An 18929-nucleotide genomic window follows, 5' to 3' on the forward strand; every position below is an offset into this window, starting at 1 on the left:
CCATAAAGGTGGACCAGGGGTGACCCTAGAATTTGTTTGTACAATATGGGTATCAAAAGAAAGGTGTTAATGAGTATTTTAAAAGTGAGTAATCCTTAGTTCCATAGGCGGACGCCGTTTCGAGATATAGCCATAAAGGTGGACCAGGGGTGACTCTAGAATTTGTTTGTACGATATGGGTATCAAATTAAAGGTATTAATGAGAGTTTTAAAAGGGAGTGGTGGTTGTTGTATAGGTGGTCGTATTTTCGAGATATCGCCATAAAGGTGGACCAGGGGTGACTCTAGAATGTGTTTGTACAATATGGGCATCAAACGAAAGGTGTTAATGAGAGTTTTAAAAGGGAGTGGTGGTTGTTGTATAGGTGGACGCCATTTCGAGATATCGCCATAAAGGTGGACCAGGGGTGACCCTAGAATTTGTTTGTACAATATGGGTATCAAAAGAAAGGTGTTAATGAGTATTTTAAAAGTGAGTAATCCTTAGTTCCATAGGCGGACGCCGTTTCGAGATATAGCCATAAAGGTGGACCAGGGGTGACCCTAGAATTTGTTTGTACAATATGGGTATCAAAAGAAAGGTGTTAATGAGTATTTTAAAAGTGAGTAATCCTTAGTTCCATAGGCGGACGCCGTTTCGAGATATAGCCATAAAGGTGGACCAGGGGTGACCCTAGAATTTGTTTGTACAATATGGGCATCAAACGAAAGGTGTTAATGAGTATTTTAAAAGGGAGTGGGCCTTAGTTCTATAGGTGGACGCCGTTTCGAAATATCGCCATAAAGGTGGACCAGGGGTGACTCTAGAATGTGTTTGTACAATATGGGCATCAAACGAAAGGTGTTAATGAGTATTTTAAAAGGGAGTGGGCCTTAGTTCTATAGGTGGACGCCGTTTCGAAATATCGCCAAAAAGGTGGACCAGGGGTGACCCTAGAATTTGTTTGTACAACATGGGCATCAAACGAAAGGTGTTAATGAGTATTTTAAAAGGGAGTGGGCCTTAGTTCTATAGGTGGACGCCGTTTCGAGATATCGCCATAAAGGTGGACCAGGGGTGACTCTAGAATTTGTTTGTACAATATGGGTATCAAAAGAAAGGTGTTAATGAGTATTTTAAGAGGGAGTAATCCTTTGTTCCATAGGTGGACGCCGTTTCGAGGTATCGCCATAAAGGTGGAGCAGGGGTGGCCCTAGAATTTGTTTGTACAATATGAGTATCAAAATAAAGGTGTTAATGAGTATTTTAAAAGGGAGTAATCCTTAGTTCCATAAGTGGACGCCGTTTCGAGATATCGCCATAAAGGTGGGCCAGGGGTGACTCTAGAATTCGTTTGTGCAATATGGGTATCAAATGAAAGGTGCTAATGAGTACCGCCATAAAGGTGGAGCAGGGGTGGCCCTAGAATTTGTTTGTACAATATGAGTATCAAAATAAAGGAGTTAATGAGTATTTTAAAAGGGAGTGGGCCTTAGTTCTATAGGTGGACGCCTTTTCGAGGTATCGCAATAAAGGTGGACCAGGGGGACTCTAGACTTTGTTTGTACGATATGGGTATCAAATGAAAGGTGCTAATGAGTATTTTTAAAAGGGAGTGGGCCTTCGTTCTATATAGACGTTCGCCTTTTCGAGATATCGCCATAAAGGTGGACCAGGGGTGACTCTAGAATGAGTTTGTACGATATAGGTATCAAATTAAAGGTATTAATGAGAGTTTTAAAAGGGAGTGGTGTGAAGGCGTTTTCCAGATATCGACCAAAATGTAGACCAGGGTGACCGAGAACATCATCTGTTGGATACCGCTAATTTATTTATATATGTAATACCTGCCAAGATTTTAAGGGTTTTTTATTTCGCCCTGCAGAACTTTTTCATTTTCTTCTACTTAATATGGTAGGTGTCACAACCATTTTATAAAGTTTTTTCTTAAGTTATATTTCGCGTCAATAAAACAATCCAATTACCTTACCATGTTTCATCCCTTTTTTCGTATTTGGTATAGAATTATGGCATTTTTTTCATTTTTCGTAATTTTCGATATCGAAAAAGTGGGCGTGATCATAGTCGGATTTCCTTCATTTTTCATACCAAGATAAAGTGAGTTCTGATAAGTACGTGAACCAAGTTTAGTAAGGTTATATCGATTTTTGCTCAAGTTATCGTGTTAACGGCCATGCGGAAGGACAGACGGACGACTGTGTATAAAAACTGGGCGTGGCATTAACCGATTTCGCCCATTTTCACAGAAAACAGTTAACGTCATAAAATCTATGCCCCTACCAAATTTCAAAAGGATTGGTTAATTTTTGTTCGACTTATGGCGTTAAAAGTATCCTAGACAAATTAAATGAAAAAGGGCGGAGCCACGCCCATTTTGAAATTTTCTTTTATTTTTGTATTTTGTTGCACCATATCATTACTGGAGTTGAATGTTGACATAATTTACTTATATACTGTAAAGATATTAAATTTTTTGTAAAAATATTACTTTAAAAAATTTTTTTTTTTTTAAAGTGGGCGTGATCCTTCTCCGATTTTGCAAATTTTTATTAAGCGTACATATAGTAATAGGAGTAAAGTTTCTGCGAAATTTCATCATGATATCTTCAACGACTGCCAAATTACTGCTTGCAAAACTTTTAAATTACCTTCTTTTAAAAGTGGCCGGTGCCACGCCCATTGTCCAAAATTTTACTAATTTTCTATTCTGCGTCATAAGTTCAACTCATCTACCAAGTTTCGTCGCTTTAGCTGTCTTTTGTAATGAATTATCGCACTTTTTCGGTTTTTCGAAATTTTCGATATCGAAAAAGTGGGCGTGGTTATAGTCCGATATCGTTCATTTTAAATAGCGATCTGAGATGAGTGCTCAGGAACCTACATACCAAATTTCATCAAGATACCTCAAAATTTACTCAAGTTATCGTGTTAACGGACGGACGGACGGACGGACGGAGGCTTAGCTTCTAGGACGATAACTGTTTTCTGTGAAAAAGGGCGAAATCGGTTGAAGCCACGCCCAGTTTTTATACACAGTCGACCGTCTGTCCTTCCGCTCGGCCGTTAACACGATAACTTGAGCAAAAATCGATATATCTGAACTCACTTTGTATTGGTATAAAAAATGGCCGAAATCCGACTATGACCACGCCCACTTTTTCGATATCGAAAATTACGAAAAATGAAAAAAATGCCATAATTATATACCAAATACGAAAAAATGGATGAAACATTGTAATTGTATTGGTCTATTGACGCAAAATATAACTTTAGAAAAAAACTTGGTAAAATGGGTGTGACACCTACCATATTAAGTAGAAGAAAATGAAAAAGTTTTGCAGGGCGAAATCAAAAGCCCTTGGAATCTTGGAAGGAATACTGTACGTGGTATTACATATATAAATAAACTAGCGGTACCCGACAGATGATGTTCTGGATCACCCTGGTCCACATTTTGGTAGATATCTCGAAAACGCCTTCACATATACAACTAAGGCCCACTCCTTTTTAAAATACTCATTAACACCTTTCGTTTGATACTCATATCGTACAAACAAATTCTAGAGTCACCCCTGGTCCACCTTTATGGCGATATCACGAAAAGACGTCCACCTATAGAACTTAGGCCCACTCCCTTTTAAAATTATCATTAACACATTTCATTTGAGACACATGTCATACAAACACATTGATACCCATATCGTACAAACAAATTCTAGAGTCACCCCTGGTCCACCTTTATGTCGATATATCGGAAAGGCGTCCACCTATAGAACTCAGGCCCACGCCTTTTTAAAATACTCATTAACACCTTTCATTTGATACTCATATCGTACAAAAAAATTCTAGAGTCACCCCTGGCCCACCTTTATGGCGATATCTCGAAAAGGCATCCACCTATAGAACTAAGGCCCACTGCCTTTTAAACTACTCATTAACACCTTTCATTTGATACCCATATCGTATAAACAAATTCTAGAGTCACCCCTGGTCCACCTTTATGTCGATATCTCGAAAAGGCATCCACCTATAGAACTAAGGCCCACGCCCTTTTAAAATACTCATTAACACCTTTCATTTGATACCCATATCGTACAAACAAATTCTAGAGTCACCCCTGGCCCACCTTTATGGCGATATCTCGAAAAGGCGTCCACCTATAGAACTAAGGCCCACACCCTTTTAAAATACTCATTAACACCTTTCATTTGATACCCATATCGTACACAAAAGTTCTAGAGTCACCCCTGGCCCACCTTTATGACGATATCTCGAAAAGGCATCCACCTATAGAACTAAGGCCCACTCCCTTTTAAAATACTCATTAACACCTTTCATTTGATACCAATATCGTACAAACAAATTCTAGAGTCACCCCTGGTCTACCTTTATGGAGATATCTCGAAAAGGCGTCCACCTATAGAACTAAGACCCACGCCCTTTTAAAATAGTCATTAACACCTTTCATTTGATACCCATATCGTACAAACAAATTCTAGAGTCACCCCTGGTCCACCTTTATGGCGATATCTCGAAAAGGCGTCCACCTATAGAACTAAGGCTCACACCCTTTTAAAATACTCATTAGCACCTTTCATTTGATACCCATATTGTACAAACGCATTCTAGAGTCATCCCTGGTCCACGTTTATGGCGATATCCCGAAAAGGCGTCCGCCCATAGAACAAAGGCCCACTCCCTTTTAAAAAACTTATTACACTTTTCGTTTGACACCCATATTGTACAAACGCATTCTAGAGTCAACCCAGGTCCACTTTTATAACGATATTCCGAAAAGGCGTCCACCTATAGAACTAAGGCCCACTCCCTTTTAAAATACTCATTAACACCTTTCGTTTGATACTCATATCGTACAAACAAATTCTAGAGTCACCCCTGGTCCACCTTTATGGCGATATCTCGAAAAGACGTCCACCTATAGAACTTAGGCCCACTCCCTTTTAAAATTATCATTAACACATTTCATTTGATACACATGTCATACAAACACATTCCAGGGTTACCCTAGGTTCCTTTTACAACATGGTGATTTCCCTTACTTTGTCTCCACAGCTCTCAGCTGAGTATGTAATGTTCGGTTACACCCGAACTTAGCCTTCCTTACTTGTTAAGTATTTATTTTTGCTTTTTTAACAAAAAAAAAAAATTTAATTTCACTTTAAGGACTCAATATGTCCTGAAAGGATAACGGTAGGTATAAATATTGTCACGGATATTAGCATCACTAAGCTATACAATCACTAAGGCGATGCTAAGGCCATGCTAAGCGATATTTACGTCAATAATCAAATCATGTATACACATATATAAGGCAGCCGAGAGATGTCACACACAGATGCATTTACTTATACGCCTATGTGTGTGCGAGAGACTGTAAACTACAAATATTCCCATCAATAATTCAATCATTATGTATCTACATAAACGAAACAATAACTGCGTCTACATATATGTACCATGTACGTATACGAGCAGCGGAGAGTCAATGCACAAACACATGCATGTATGTGAGATACTCCTATAAGTATGCAATGAGAAAAACTATAAAATTGTGCAATTGTAGTTACAGCTGATAAGTTTGAGAGCTACTGGACTAGTAGATTCTGGAAGCACCTAGAAGATGTATAAAATTGTGCAATTGTAGTTACAGCTGAGAAGTTTGAGAGCTGCTGGACTAGTAGATTCTAGAAGATGCGAAGGTTGAAATCAAAGAGTATAAAAGGCGACAATTGTAGAGGCGCTGGAATTCAGTTTGATTTGAGTTGTCAAGCAGTTACGACTAAGACGATATCTAGCGACCAATAGCAGTATTATTTTGAAAGTCAGTTTCATTTAAGCTATCAGTTTGGTTATTAAGCTATTCGTTGCACAGTTTGAGTGTTATTGTGATGTACTTTAATAAAGGCCGTTTTGCATTATTACAAATTGGAGTTATTTATTCAACAGTTTAGTGATTCGAACTTAGCAGAGGATTGCAAATAAGAGGATTTGCAGCAAATTCGTTACAATTGGTGTCAGAAGAGGAATTGTTGAATAAATTCCGAAGATTGGGAATACAACTTGGACATGGCAGAGTTCAGTGAATTGAAGATCCAGCAACTGAAAAAGGAGTTGGAGAACCGTGGATTAAATAAACCCGGCAATAAGATCGAACTTCAAGCACGGCTACGAGAGGTAATGGAGTCGCAAGGAATTGATGTGGACGAGTTTGTCTTTTATCCTGATGGGGACGAAACAACAACAAAAATTGAAGAGAAAAACGAAACATCGCAGACAGTTACGAGCACAGACTTGAACATGATATTGGCTCAAACATATTACCTGGAGCAAGGTTGCGTACGGTCACAGGCGAGTATAATCAAGTCCAAGGCGAAGTGGTATGTGAGGTATTAATTGGAAAAGTCCTGGTTCTACACAAATTCGTTGTGGCGGAGATCGTTGATGAAGTCATATTGGGAGTGGATTTCTTGGTTGACCATGACATCAGGATCGATATGCGGAGAAAAATTATGCGCTAAAGAACCAGGACATACCACTTAACTTTAGTTTGGAAAAAGGGTTCAGCAGTAATCGGGTACTGGTGGAAAAGACCACGAAAGTCAAAGGCAAAGGTTGATAGATCGAATGGGCCAAATAAATCAAAATCAAAAGTAGCTGCGAGAGAAACACTGGCATTAACAAAACCTAAAAGACGCAGGAAAACGAAGCAACGAATTTCCGAGAAAAAATGCGAGGATAGTTTCAAGCCAGAGCGCACTACTGTGGGGAAACGTGGGAACGATACTGATTATGCAAAGCAAACCCGTCCAGCGCAAGCTCTACGAAGTAGTTCAACGGCCAAACAACAGAGTGCGAAGGAACGAACCAGGGTATTGAGTAGTACGATGAAACACAGGTACCATGAGAACAATAATTCGAAAGGTTTCTTGGCGGGAGATTTGGTACTGTTATACAACCATCACCGGCGGAAAGGTGTTCCATCCAAATTTCGGTGCAGTTGGGAAAGCCCGTACAAGGTTGTGAAGAAGATCAGTGATACCATCTACCGCATACAAAGCATTGAGAAACCACGGAGTAGAAGAGTGGTACATTTGGCGATGCTAGCAGAGTTTAGATCGAGAGATTTGTCTAATCGGGACGATCAGACTTAGGTGGAGGGCAATGTCACGGATATTAGCATCACTAAGCTATACCATCACTAAGGCGATGCTAAGGCCATGCTAAGCGATATTTACGTCAATAATCAAATCATGTATACACATATATACGGCAGCCGAGAGATGTCACACACATATGCATTTACTTATACGCCTATGTGTGCGCGAGAGACTGTAAACTACAAACATTCACATCAATAATTCAATCATTATGTATCTACATAAACGAAACAATAACTGCGTCTACATATATGTACCATGCATGTACGTATACGGAGAGTCAATGCACAAGCACATGCATATATCTGAGATACTCCTATAAGTATGCAATGAGAAAAACTATAAAATTGTACAATTGTAGTTACAGCTGATAAGTTTGAGAGCTACTGGACTAGTAGATTCTGGAAGCGCCTAGAAGATGTATAAAATTGTGCAATTGTAGTTACAGCTGAGAAGTTTGAGAGCTGCTGGACTAGTAGATTCTAGAAGATGCGAAGGTTTAAATCAAAGAGTATAAAAGGCGACAATTGTAGAGGCGTTGGAATTCAGTTTGATTTGAGTTGTCAAGCAGTTACGACTAAGACGATATCTAGCGAGCAATAGCAGTATTATTTTGAAAGTCAGTTTTATTTAAGCTATCAGTTTTGTTATTAAGCTATTCGTTGCACAGTTTGAATGTTATTGTGAAGTACTTTAATAAAGGCCATTTTGCATTATTACAAATTGGAGTTATTTATTCAACTGTTTAGTGATTCGAACTTAGCAGAGGATTGCAAATAAGAGGATTTGCAGCAAATTCGTTACAATATCATATGGAGAATATGTTCCCAGTTTCATTTTGTATATAAATGATTATTACATTATTTCTCCGAAAATCATTGTTTAAAGAGATATTGGTCTATAAAGCCATGCATAATTTTTAGGCCAATTTTTGAACTTTAGGTCAAATGCGCGTGGCTATTTCCCACTACAGGTGATCAGATTTTTATGCAGATCTTATTTTCTATTGTCAAGCTATCAGAAAATGCGCGGGGAATAAAAAAAATCAGCACTTTTGCATTTGTGGTCACTCTAATGTATATGCATTCGTACAAACACTCACATAATAAGCAGCAACTAGATAGCAAAATATCTAAATATTAAAGAAATTATTTTATATTAGCAGAGAGTTATACGAATTCGAGTAACCAAAGTAATCGTGAACGTTAGTAGGGATACAACGAAGGTGTATTTACCGGAACCGCAATCGGAATCGGAACTAGTAAAATTTGTTTTATCGAAATCGAAACCAAAGTGGAGACTGGGACCAAGGTAGATTGTACTAGTATAATGAAGAGAACAACAGACAAAATAATACATATAAAACAGTTACGTCAGTGTGCAACTTCTAAATTAGTGGAAAAATGTAGTGAAAAACTAATTTAAAAAATATTTGCGATGTTACCGAGGCATATGAAAATAAATATGTGTACTCTATATATTTCCTATTTAACATTTTTATACTCAGAGTGCTTTGCACACAGAGTATATTAACTTTGATTGGATAACGGTTGGTTGTACAGGTATAAAGGAATCGAGATATATATATACTTCCATATATCAAAATCTTCAGTGTCGAAAAAAATTTGATTGAGCCATGTCCGTCCGTCTGTCCGTTAACACGATACTTACTTAATTGGCGCGTAACCGTATAAACGGTTATGGCCGTCCAACAAGGCGCGCCAGTCGCTCCTTCGCTCCGTCAACCGGAGCCAATTGGTCACACCAAGGGAGTTTAAATCGTTTTCCACCTGGTCCTTCCAACGGAGTGGGGCCGCCCTCTACCTCTGTTTCGATATGCGGGTTCCGATAGAAACACTTTCTTGGCCGGAGCATCATCTTTCATTCGCATAACACGATAACTTGAGTAAATATTGAGATATCTTCACCAAATTTGGTACACCTCCTTATCTGGACCCAGAATAGATTGGTATTGAAAATGAGCAAAATCGGATGATAACCACGTCCACTTTTTATATATATAACATTTTGGAAAACACAAACAACCTGATTATTTAGTAAATAATACACCTAGACTGTTGAAATTTTACGTGTGAACTGATATTGAGACTCTTGATAAAAATTTAAAAACATTTTTTTAAATGGGCGTGGCACCGCCCACATGTGATAAAATCAATTTTACAAATAATATTCATCATAAATCAAAAATCGTTAAACCTATCGTAACAAAATTCGGCAGAGATGTTGCCTTTGCTTCGGTTAAGGACCACACCCCCTTTTATACAAAAGATTTTTAAAAGGGTCGAGGACGAAAATAATAAGCTATATCTTAGCGAAAAAGAGCTTTGTATCAATAGAATTTTACTTTTTAAATTGAATTATAACATTAAATTGGAAAACACTAAAATTTTTGAAAATGGGTGTGGCACCGCCCCTTTTATGACTAAGAAATTTTCTATGTTTCGGGAGTCATAACTCGAAGAAAAATTAACGGATCGTAATAAAATTGGGTACACACATTTTCCCTATAGTAGAAAATATTTCTAGTAAAAATAGACGGGATCGGTTAAAGACCACGGAAACTTAGATATAAAACAAGTTTAAAAGTGTCGTAGACTAGAATAATAAGCTATAACTTAGCAAAAAAATAGTTTTGAATTAATGATATTCCACTTATCAAGTTTTATTGTAAGAGGAAATGTGGAGACATTTTTTTTTTAAACGGGCGGTGCCACGTGTTATGTAGAAAAGTAAGTTATCTGAAATGAAATATGCAATTGATGCTCATACTGAGTATATAATGTTCGGTTATACCCGAACTTAGACACCTTTACTTGTTTCTGATAAATATCCGTTATACACCCGATTTCAAATACCGAAGCCGAAATCTGAAGCCAAACTCATTCGGAGGTTCCCACGTATGGGGAGCGAAGCTCTGTTACATTTCAATTACGGAAAGCTGCCACACAAAATCACACAGAAGCATCAGAGAGCTTACTTAAATTAAGCGAAAATTTATTAACTTAACGCTTTATTTTTAATATTAATTTTATTGAACTCTTTTGTAGGTAAGTGTAACGCAAATTTTTTTTCGATTTTATCGCAGCCAACAAAATTATTGCACATTTGACAGTTGCAACACTCAAAAGCGCAACCACTTAAGCGACCAAAATGACCGCTGGACAATATCATCGCCGTCATAAAGCTATTTATTACACTTGAAGGACTCAACAAACTGGCTCTGATCAAACACATACAGATGTAGGTCTATAAGCTGTCATAAAAATCATTAGGTTAGTTTTTTGTAAGCATAAAACCTTCCCCTACTATCCCTAAGTGGTAGACCAGCCAGCTACTCGTTTTTCTTGCACATGGCGCGCGGCGCGTTAAGTGGTGCGCTTGCGCATGCTGACCATTCAAATGCAAATATTGGCCGGTGGTTAGTCGGTCGGTCGGCTGTTGTATGCACGCAATTGGAATGCAAAATTTGAACATAATATTCGTTATAAATGCAGTGAGTAACTAAAAAATATCCGATCAGAGGCCAAAGGAGACCAAGTGAAAAATGACTTGGGAATTGCACGCGACTTAAAACATTTCAATTACGCAGGGCATGCAAATCAATTATCCTGCACAAGTTGAGCACTGCATCGTAGTACAGTTAGCTGGACTATCCGCAACCAGCGCCAAGTCGGTATGGCGGCACGTGCGGCTGGATTCAGCACAATTTGCACCTTGACTTTTTCTATACGCTACTTTTATTTTATGCCACAATTAAAGTGATAAATCGAAGGTGCTAGCAGAACAAAAGGATATGGATGAACAATTTAAGTAATGGTGTAGAAAATTTTTAACTGTAAAAATAAAAACCTCCGCCCTTTTTTTAAACAGGTTTATTCCCCATTGTAGCTTTTCACGACAAATAATTTGAACTCTTAATTGTGTTTTTTTTTTTTTTTCAAAACACATGCAAAAGAGGATTCGATTTTTATAAACGCATGCAATAACTGCGTTTTCTTTGCATGAGTATTTGGAAAAAGGATTAAAAGCGCAAGGCAAAAAAACGTCACGCTCACAAAAACTTGCGCAACACGGATAACACGCGAATGGTACTCAAAATTCTTCTCGTGTTATATACACCTGAAACAAATCTTATTAAAGCTGAAAATCATAATTCCATGTAATATTATTTCCCCCACACCAGATCACTGTCAACCAGTTTTTCGTACGCATAAAGCCAAATAACTGCACTATCCTTTGTATATTAATATGTCCAGTCTGAGTAAGACCGTTGAAAATGTGTCAACAAAAAATCATTTTTGATACATATATGAGTACAAAATGTAGCAACAAATAGGCTAATAAAAGCATATTAGTTGCGGCACTGCGAATATGAGCATTATGAAAGGATCAGTTACTTCAAGCATTGTATGCTTTCTCCCAATTTTTTTCGCTTTCACTCTTTGTTGTGTCCTTCTAAATCTGTAACTCTCCTGCTTAATGCGCGTTTGACAGCTTTGGATCATAAATGTCAAATAAAATGTAATATTTATGAGGCTATTTGAGGTTAGAGTGAAAGTGCGCGCATTAACCGGTACACAAACACACAAAAGTAGCTATTTTTACATGTATAGATCATAAAGTTTACTTTCCGGGTGCGCAAGATTTTTAGGGTTATGGATAAATCTGTACTTTACCTTAGTACTTTTTTAAAATTATTTGTGGAAAAACATTGGGACGTAGCAAAATTAGAGCAGTTCAACAAACGTAAGCCACAGCTCTGCTAAAAAAAACCATAAAATGTTTGAGGGGCGACTCCGCTGAGAAATCGGACAAATTTATTTCTAAAAATTTGATGTTCCTTCTTCCAGACCTTGATCACATGATTTTTGGTATGGTAGGCGTAGCACCGCGGTGGCCACCTGCTCTGTTAACTAACAATTATGCTTGTCACCCTAAAGCGGGAGCCATTGGTGCCGTATGTCGTATCTCTGTAGTCGTATCCCTAACGAAATCGGCTGTTTATCGTTACGACGGTAAACCAGAAACCAATTGGTTGGCTACGATACGCTTACGGTCTTAGCGGCACCAATAATCGATTGCATTGATTCCCATAAGGTTGGTCGAATCGGCTGTTATAAGGTTACCGATACGGTTACCGATAAAGCACCAATGTCTGCAGCTTAAGAATACCAATGAAAACTGTAAAATAACAGATTTCCATCAACATAAGAATAACAGTGAATGTTAATATGACAAAGATTTTTGTCATTTGAACAAAGCAGAGAGCGCCATGAGCGTTATTTTCTCTTTAAAATCAGCTGATGCATTTGCATAGTATTTATAGTTGTTCGCTGTTGAAATGACCAATGAAATCAGTTCTTTTAACGGAAAAATCAGTTAGATTGATTGAGAATCGGTAATCTGACAATTTTTAATTTGACACCAACAGTTTCTCTACTATTAAAATTAACAAAAAATTTGTTCTCCTGGCACAAACAAAATTGGTTTAACTAAACATAATGTGATCAATTTGGCCGTATTTTCGTTACTTCACGAACAAAATACCTGATTCGTTGACTATACTAGCTCATTTCTTTCCCTGCTTTCCTTTAACTATGCGTTACCGATACTTGTACACAAATGAGCTATGGCTCGAGTCCCAGAAGGATGTAACCTTCGATATCGATATTTGTTTTTATTATTTTGTCCTTGCTAATTTGGAATAATACAAATGAACAAGGTATTTTTTTTATTATGGGTTTGTAGCATTAAATATTCGTATTCTGGAAAATGTGTAGATTGGCGAATCCCACCACGAAATGTCTATTAATGCCTGAATAAATCTTTATGAATTTCAGCATAAACAGCTTGGATTTAGCCAAGTTACTACATTCGTAGATTTTTACTACAACTAAATTTCGATTTGGTTTTCAGCTGAACAAAAAATTAACCAACCTAATCCACATTAACATATACATATACATACGTTTTTATGTACCTACACAAATGTATTTGTCGGCCAGCGGCAGTAATCTAGTAAATTTTTTTTTATTTCTGAAGTATTTTTAGTAAAATCGTGAAATTTCGAAAAACACACACAAAACTTACTCTCAAAATCTTTCGTCTGTTTATTTTAATTCAACTTTTTTTTCTTGGCATCCGAGTGTTGCTGAGTTATTCAAAAAATGTTATCGTTAATTGGTGTTGTTGTTTTTGTTTTTTATGCTACATTTGCTTTACTCCATTTTCGTGAGTGTTACGGGTAGCTTAGAGCAAATTGTACCATTTGTTGTTGTTAGTTTTGTTCGTCTGTCTGTTAATGCGCTATAATCACACGCTCAAACATGCTTTCAATAGCCGTGATCGTCTAGTGGTTAGGACCCTACGTTGTGGCCGTAGTAACCCAGGTTCGAATCCTGGTCACGGCAGTGTTCCAACGGGAGCATTGTCACGGAGGAAGCATATATATATATATTTTTTTTTTGATGTAAAAGTATTTAAATAATTATTAACTAAAAAGTAGGTAGGAAGTTATTCTATTACATATTTAGAAATTCATACCAAGTGTAATTTTCTAACGAAAATTTTTATAAAGCTAACAAAAGAATTGAAATATTTTTGTGGGACATATTAGTGAAAAAATTTTTTAAAATGTAGGTAATCGTTGTAAAAAAGTTTCAAAATTTTAGTAACGGTAAAGCCTGGAAACTATGGACTGTCGAAATCATTTAAAGTCTACGATAGCTTTTAAGTGTATTCGCTAAATTATAGCTGTTTTCCCATTTTTGTTATAATTCATATGTTTTCTTTACGCATACTCTTTTAAGAGAAAAGCGGAGTTAGAACATAACAAGTCAAAATGAACTGAAGCAATGAAAATTGGCGATTTAACATTTTTTGGTAGGAGTTGATAGTATGTTATGGCTTAGGTGACCGTTACTCATGATCTAATCTTCAATAAATCCCCAAAAGTCAGTCTAACCCTTCACATATGTATGTATATCCCATAGCCAGTAACTATGTAGATTATTAGCTGTCAAATTTTCACGTTGCTCTTTTATTTCATGCTTACATTTATAGATACCACGCTAGAGAGCGTTCTTGGACTGGGAAAAAATAAACGGCATCTCAATATTTTTTATTTATATTTTTCCCCCAAAATTATCGATTATCGAAGAGAATTTTTTTTAAGAAATCTTGTTGTTTAATTATTTTTTATTTATTTAAGACATCTAGAAAAAATCCATTTTCATACAGACTAAGTAGAATAAAAACATTAAATTACAAATTAATTAACGATCCTATTTAATAACGATTTAAATTTAGTTTTTGGTAGAGAGAAATCAACATCATATACACTTAAAAAAAAATAAAAAAAATACACTTGAGTACAAATTAAATTCTCTTAATGCTCTTAGAATAGGAGAATTAAAGGCATACATTGTTCTAACTCGATAAATAAAAAAGATGTCATTACTCCTCAAGCTTCGGGCTGGGATATGAAATGAAATGCATTCTAGCAAGGCAGAGGAATCAATAGTTCCACGAACTATGTCATAAACAAAAGAAAGTGACAGAATGATTCTTCTGGAGTATAACAGTTTTAAGTTAATTAGCTGGCATCTAGCAGTGTACGAAGGTAACGGATCCATGAACCCAATCGGCCGAAGAGCGAATCGAATAAAAGATTTTTCATTTCGTTCAATCCTATTGATATGACAATCATAATAAGGTCTCCAGATAAATACAGCATATTCTAACTTTGAACGTACCAAACTCGTATACAATAATTTCAGTGTATAAGGGTCCTTAAAATCTGAGCCAAAACGGCGAATAAATGCAAGCATTGAGAAGGATTTAGCAATTATGTAATTTATATGACCAAGAAATAAGAAGTTGGAGTCAAAGACAACACCGAGATCCGAAATTTCTCTACGGGAGCAAAGTTGAGAGTACTCGATACAATATGAGGTGGGAATGGGAGAACGAGACTTTGAGAACGAAATATGAAAACACTTTTTTATGTTCAAATGTAATCGGTTACTATAACACCAGACTACAGCGTTATTAAGATCCTCTTGTAACTCTGTGTCCAGGTGACTGGTGACAGCCGAAAATATTTTCAGGTCATCAGCATATAACAGAAATCTTGAGTGTCAAAAGGAGCTTGATATGTCATTTATAAAAATAATAAGGAGCACCGGACCCAAAATACTACCCTGGGGAACACCAGAGGAGGCAATAAAAGAACGTGATGAAGTATTGTCAACTTTTACTACACAGCTTCTAGATGAAAGATACGACCTTATCCACGATAAAAAATGGAGTGAAATCCCAAACTGGCTAGTTTGGATAATAAAAGCGAGTGGCTAACTTTATCAAAAGCTTTCGAAAAGTCCGTATAGATGGTGCCAACTTGACAACGGTTGATCGATTAGAAGTTAAGTACTGAAATGAAGATAATATTGTTATGTATATGTAACCAAAATCTAAGGATATTAGGGCTTAAGTGACAATTTGTATAGATTTGATATGAGCTGAAGTTTCGGAGCTCTCTTTTCAGCCCATCATAAATATTGGAAGCATCGAGATATGTACATTATCGTACAACAAACATCGAACAATTATCACTCCAACCTTTGAGAAATTTATTTTCTCGCTTCTCGAGTTGATATAAAACATGATTTTCCAATTGTTTCTCAACCATACAGAAATTTCGAAGAAAGAATCAAACGAAATAAAATGAAATCAAATAAATAAAAAAATATTTAATTTTCAATGTTGCATCATTTGAGTAAAATTCGAGAATCACAATTTAGGATCAGTCGCTTCGACTTGAGTTACATACAAAAAATCCCCATTTGAGTGAGAAAGTTTTGATTTTTAAATTGAAACAAGGTTTGAGATTTCAGAAATACCTCAGTTTTCAAACTGAGCTCGAATGTCTCCCAAAAAAGTTGATTCAATTTAAATATAGTATTACGAATATTTGGCTAAAAGATTTGACTAAAACAATATGTAGACGACTTTCAGGCAAAGCAAGAAAAACGATTTTTCGGAACCGCATTGTGTAAATTTTTAGTACATTGAGCCCTCAGGTATATAATTTTCTTACTCTGTATATAGTCTTCTGAGAATGACGCTCTAGTTTTTGCAACTGATTTAGATTTTTTGAAGTTTTATCTCACCCTCTGCCACAAAATTAACGAAACCTTTTGTTTGTTTAATCAGCAAAGCTTAAATAAATAAGCAATTCAATTTATATGTGACCATAATAGGCTTTTAGCAGACCGACACCTAACAGAAACAGCATTTAACTAAACTCAAGTAAATGTGTTGACAAAAAATCAGAAAAAAAAGAATACAGGATTTGTTTGAAAACACACACACGACAAATACAAATATTTTCAAAGCCTTTTTAACTTTGACAAAACAGCATTTACAAAAGCCAAAAGCAAAACATAAACAAAAATGCAAAAAAATAAAGCCAAATCACAACCCTTTCCATAGCACGAACATTTTAATCCTTGTTATCCTTGCACGCATGCGCATTCGCTTCAATTATATAATTTTCAATTTAATTGATTCTTTTTTTATTTTGAATTTCAATTAAGACAATAAACTTTGAATGCATAACCTCCACTAACAACAACAACATCACTAACTAATTTCGTAACTAATAAAAGCAAATGTGCAGCGAATAATCCATTCTATATAACGCACATGTCCTGTCGACTGGCTCGCTGTCCTCTTTGACATGTTGTCCCGAGCAAAACAACCCCCATCAACGGGTGGCAAAGTTTGACGACGCGAAAGTAAACGACAACTGACAGTCACTCACTCAACCAGACAAATAGTAGTCAGCGAGCAACACCATTAAACTCCTGCACCACCACCACCTCCAGCGCCAACATCAACAAATGCACCACCCCAGTGGCAGCACAATGAAAAGCTTGTTTTTGTTGAATTTGGTTCCGGCGCACTGCAGCGTGTTTTTTTTATACGGGAGCATTATTTTAAAAAAAATTTTCAGCTGGACAAGCGTGTGTCCGGCTGCAGGATGCAGCTTATGTGCGGAGTTTTAAGTCTACATACGTTTGCATGTTTAATGGAATTGAATGACGTGACTTCTATGCAGCCTCATTAGCAGTGCGGAGGCTTTGTTATTATTTCTTGTTTATTTAAGCATTGTTTTGTTTTTTCACGTTCGCAGGATCTGCTGTCTCTACATTGGCCTGTCAACTGCTTGTTTACTCTGCATACTGTCCGTTAATTGCCGCTGAGTAGCCTGTCAGCTCACAATCCATCTCGGATGCATCCACCGAATTGAGCTGTGAGTTAGAACTGTGATGTACACAAAATAACCAATCCTTAACACGTTTTCAAGGCAGCGGCAGGCGTTTTTAAGCCTTTGGTGATTCGAAGATAACATAGATCACACTAATTTCGAAACACAGCAATATTAATTAAGGCTAGAAGAAATGCTTGTGGCTGTATAAAAACTTTAACTTGCTTTCGCTTATATATTAACCCCCTTATTTTCGAGATAGCCTCAAAATAGTTTTCGGGTTCAATTCAATACCATTTCGGAACTATCTCTGGATCATTTTGTAATTGTTTTCCGGATCAGGTCAGTCCGTTAATATTCGCGTTCCTGTCGAAATGTTTTTGGGATCATTTCGAGATTATTTCAGGAACCTTTACGTAGGCTTTATGTTCGGAATGTTTTTGACATTTTTTCGGAACTATTTCGGTAATGTTTTTCTTTTCTGGACTATTTTGGGCCCATTGAACCAAAGAAAATCTTCAGAATATTTCGGGATTGCTTTTCTGACTATTCCGGTACTACTTTAGGAAAATTTGGGACTATTCCAGGATATTTTCGGAATTTTTTAAGAATTATTGTGAGACAATTTCTGTTTTTCAATTTCAATGATCACTACTTTATCAGAATAAATTTGGGATAGCTTTTAAGATAATTTAGGGACTGATACGGGAGTGTTTTAAGAATGGTAAGTTCTGGACTATTCGGGACAACTTCCGTGATTGTTTTCAGAATATGGGAATATTTTTGGATTGTTTCTTGATTTTTGTTTCCATATAGGGTAATTTGTTTTTTAAATTTATTATCACTCCGAGTCTAGTCCTAATATATTTGGTGAATAGGTAATTTGAATAGTAGATCGACGCCCACCAGTTTTGTGTTTTTTGTTTAACAAAATCGTGTGTCTTATTTTTAATGCCCACCGCAGCAATTTATTATCGAAGAATTTTATCCAGTAGGAACGTTAGCCGCCTTTGAAATACATGAATCCCCTTTACGATATGAGTATCAAGTGAAAGGTGTTAATGAGTATTCTAAGAGGGCGTGGGCCTTAGTTCTATATGTGGACGCCTTTTCGAGATATCGCCATAAAGGTGCACCAGAGGTGACTCTAAAATTTGTTTGTACTATATAGGTATCAAATGAAAGGTGTTAATGAGTATTTTAAAAGGGAGTGGGCCTTAGTTCTATAGGTGGACGCCTTTTCGGAATATCGTTATAAAAGTGGACCAGGGTTGACTCTAGAATGCGCTTGTACAATATGGGTATCAAACGAAAGGTGTTAATAAGTGTTTTAAAAGGGAGTGGGCCTTAGTTCTATGGGTGGACGCCTTTTCGGGATATTGCCATAAACGTGGACCAGGGGTGACTCTAGAATGTGTTTGTACGATATGAGTATCAAGTGAAAGGTGTTAATGAGTAT

At 36.7% G+C, this 18929-nt stretch overlaps 1 protein-coding gene and 1 non-coding gene across 2 annotated transcripts in view; one reads left to right on the top strand and one right to left on the bottom strand.

Moving 5' to 3' along the window:
* LOC137239114 (centaurin-gamma-1A-like) overlaps nucleotides 1-18929 on the bottom strand; it is a 455958-nt gene that overhangs the window by 139704 nt on the left and 297325 nt on the right. The gene's annotated exons all lie outside the window — the stretch shown is intronic.
* Nucleotides 13539-13610, top strand: TRNAH-GUG (transfer RNA histidin (anticodon GUG)). The gene has a single exon. It is a non-coding gene; the product is annotated as a tRNA-His (tRNA).

Source organism: Eurosta solidaginis, chromosome 2 (genome assembly GCF_040869045.1).
Source record: "Eurosta solidaginis isolate ZX-2024a chromosome 2, ASM4086904v1, whole genome shotgun sequence".
Lineage (NCBI taxonomy): Eukaryota > Metazoa > Arthropoda > Insecta > Diptera > Tephritidae > Eurosta > Eurosta solidaginis.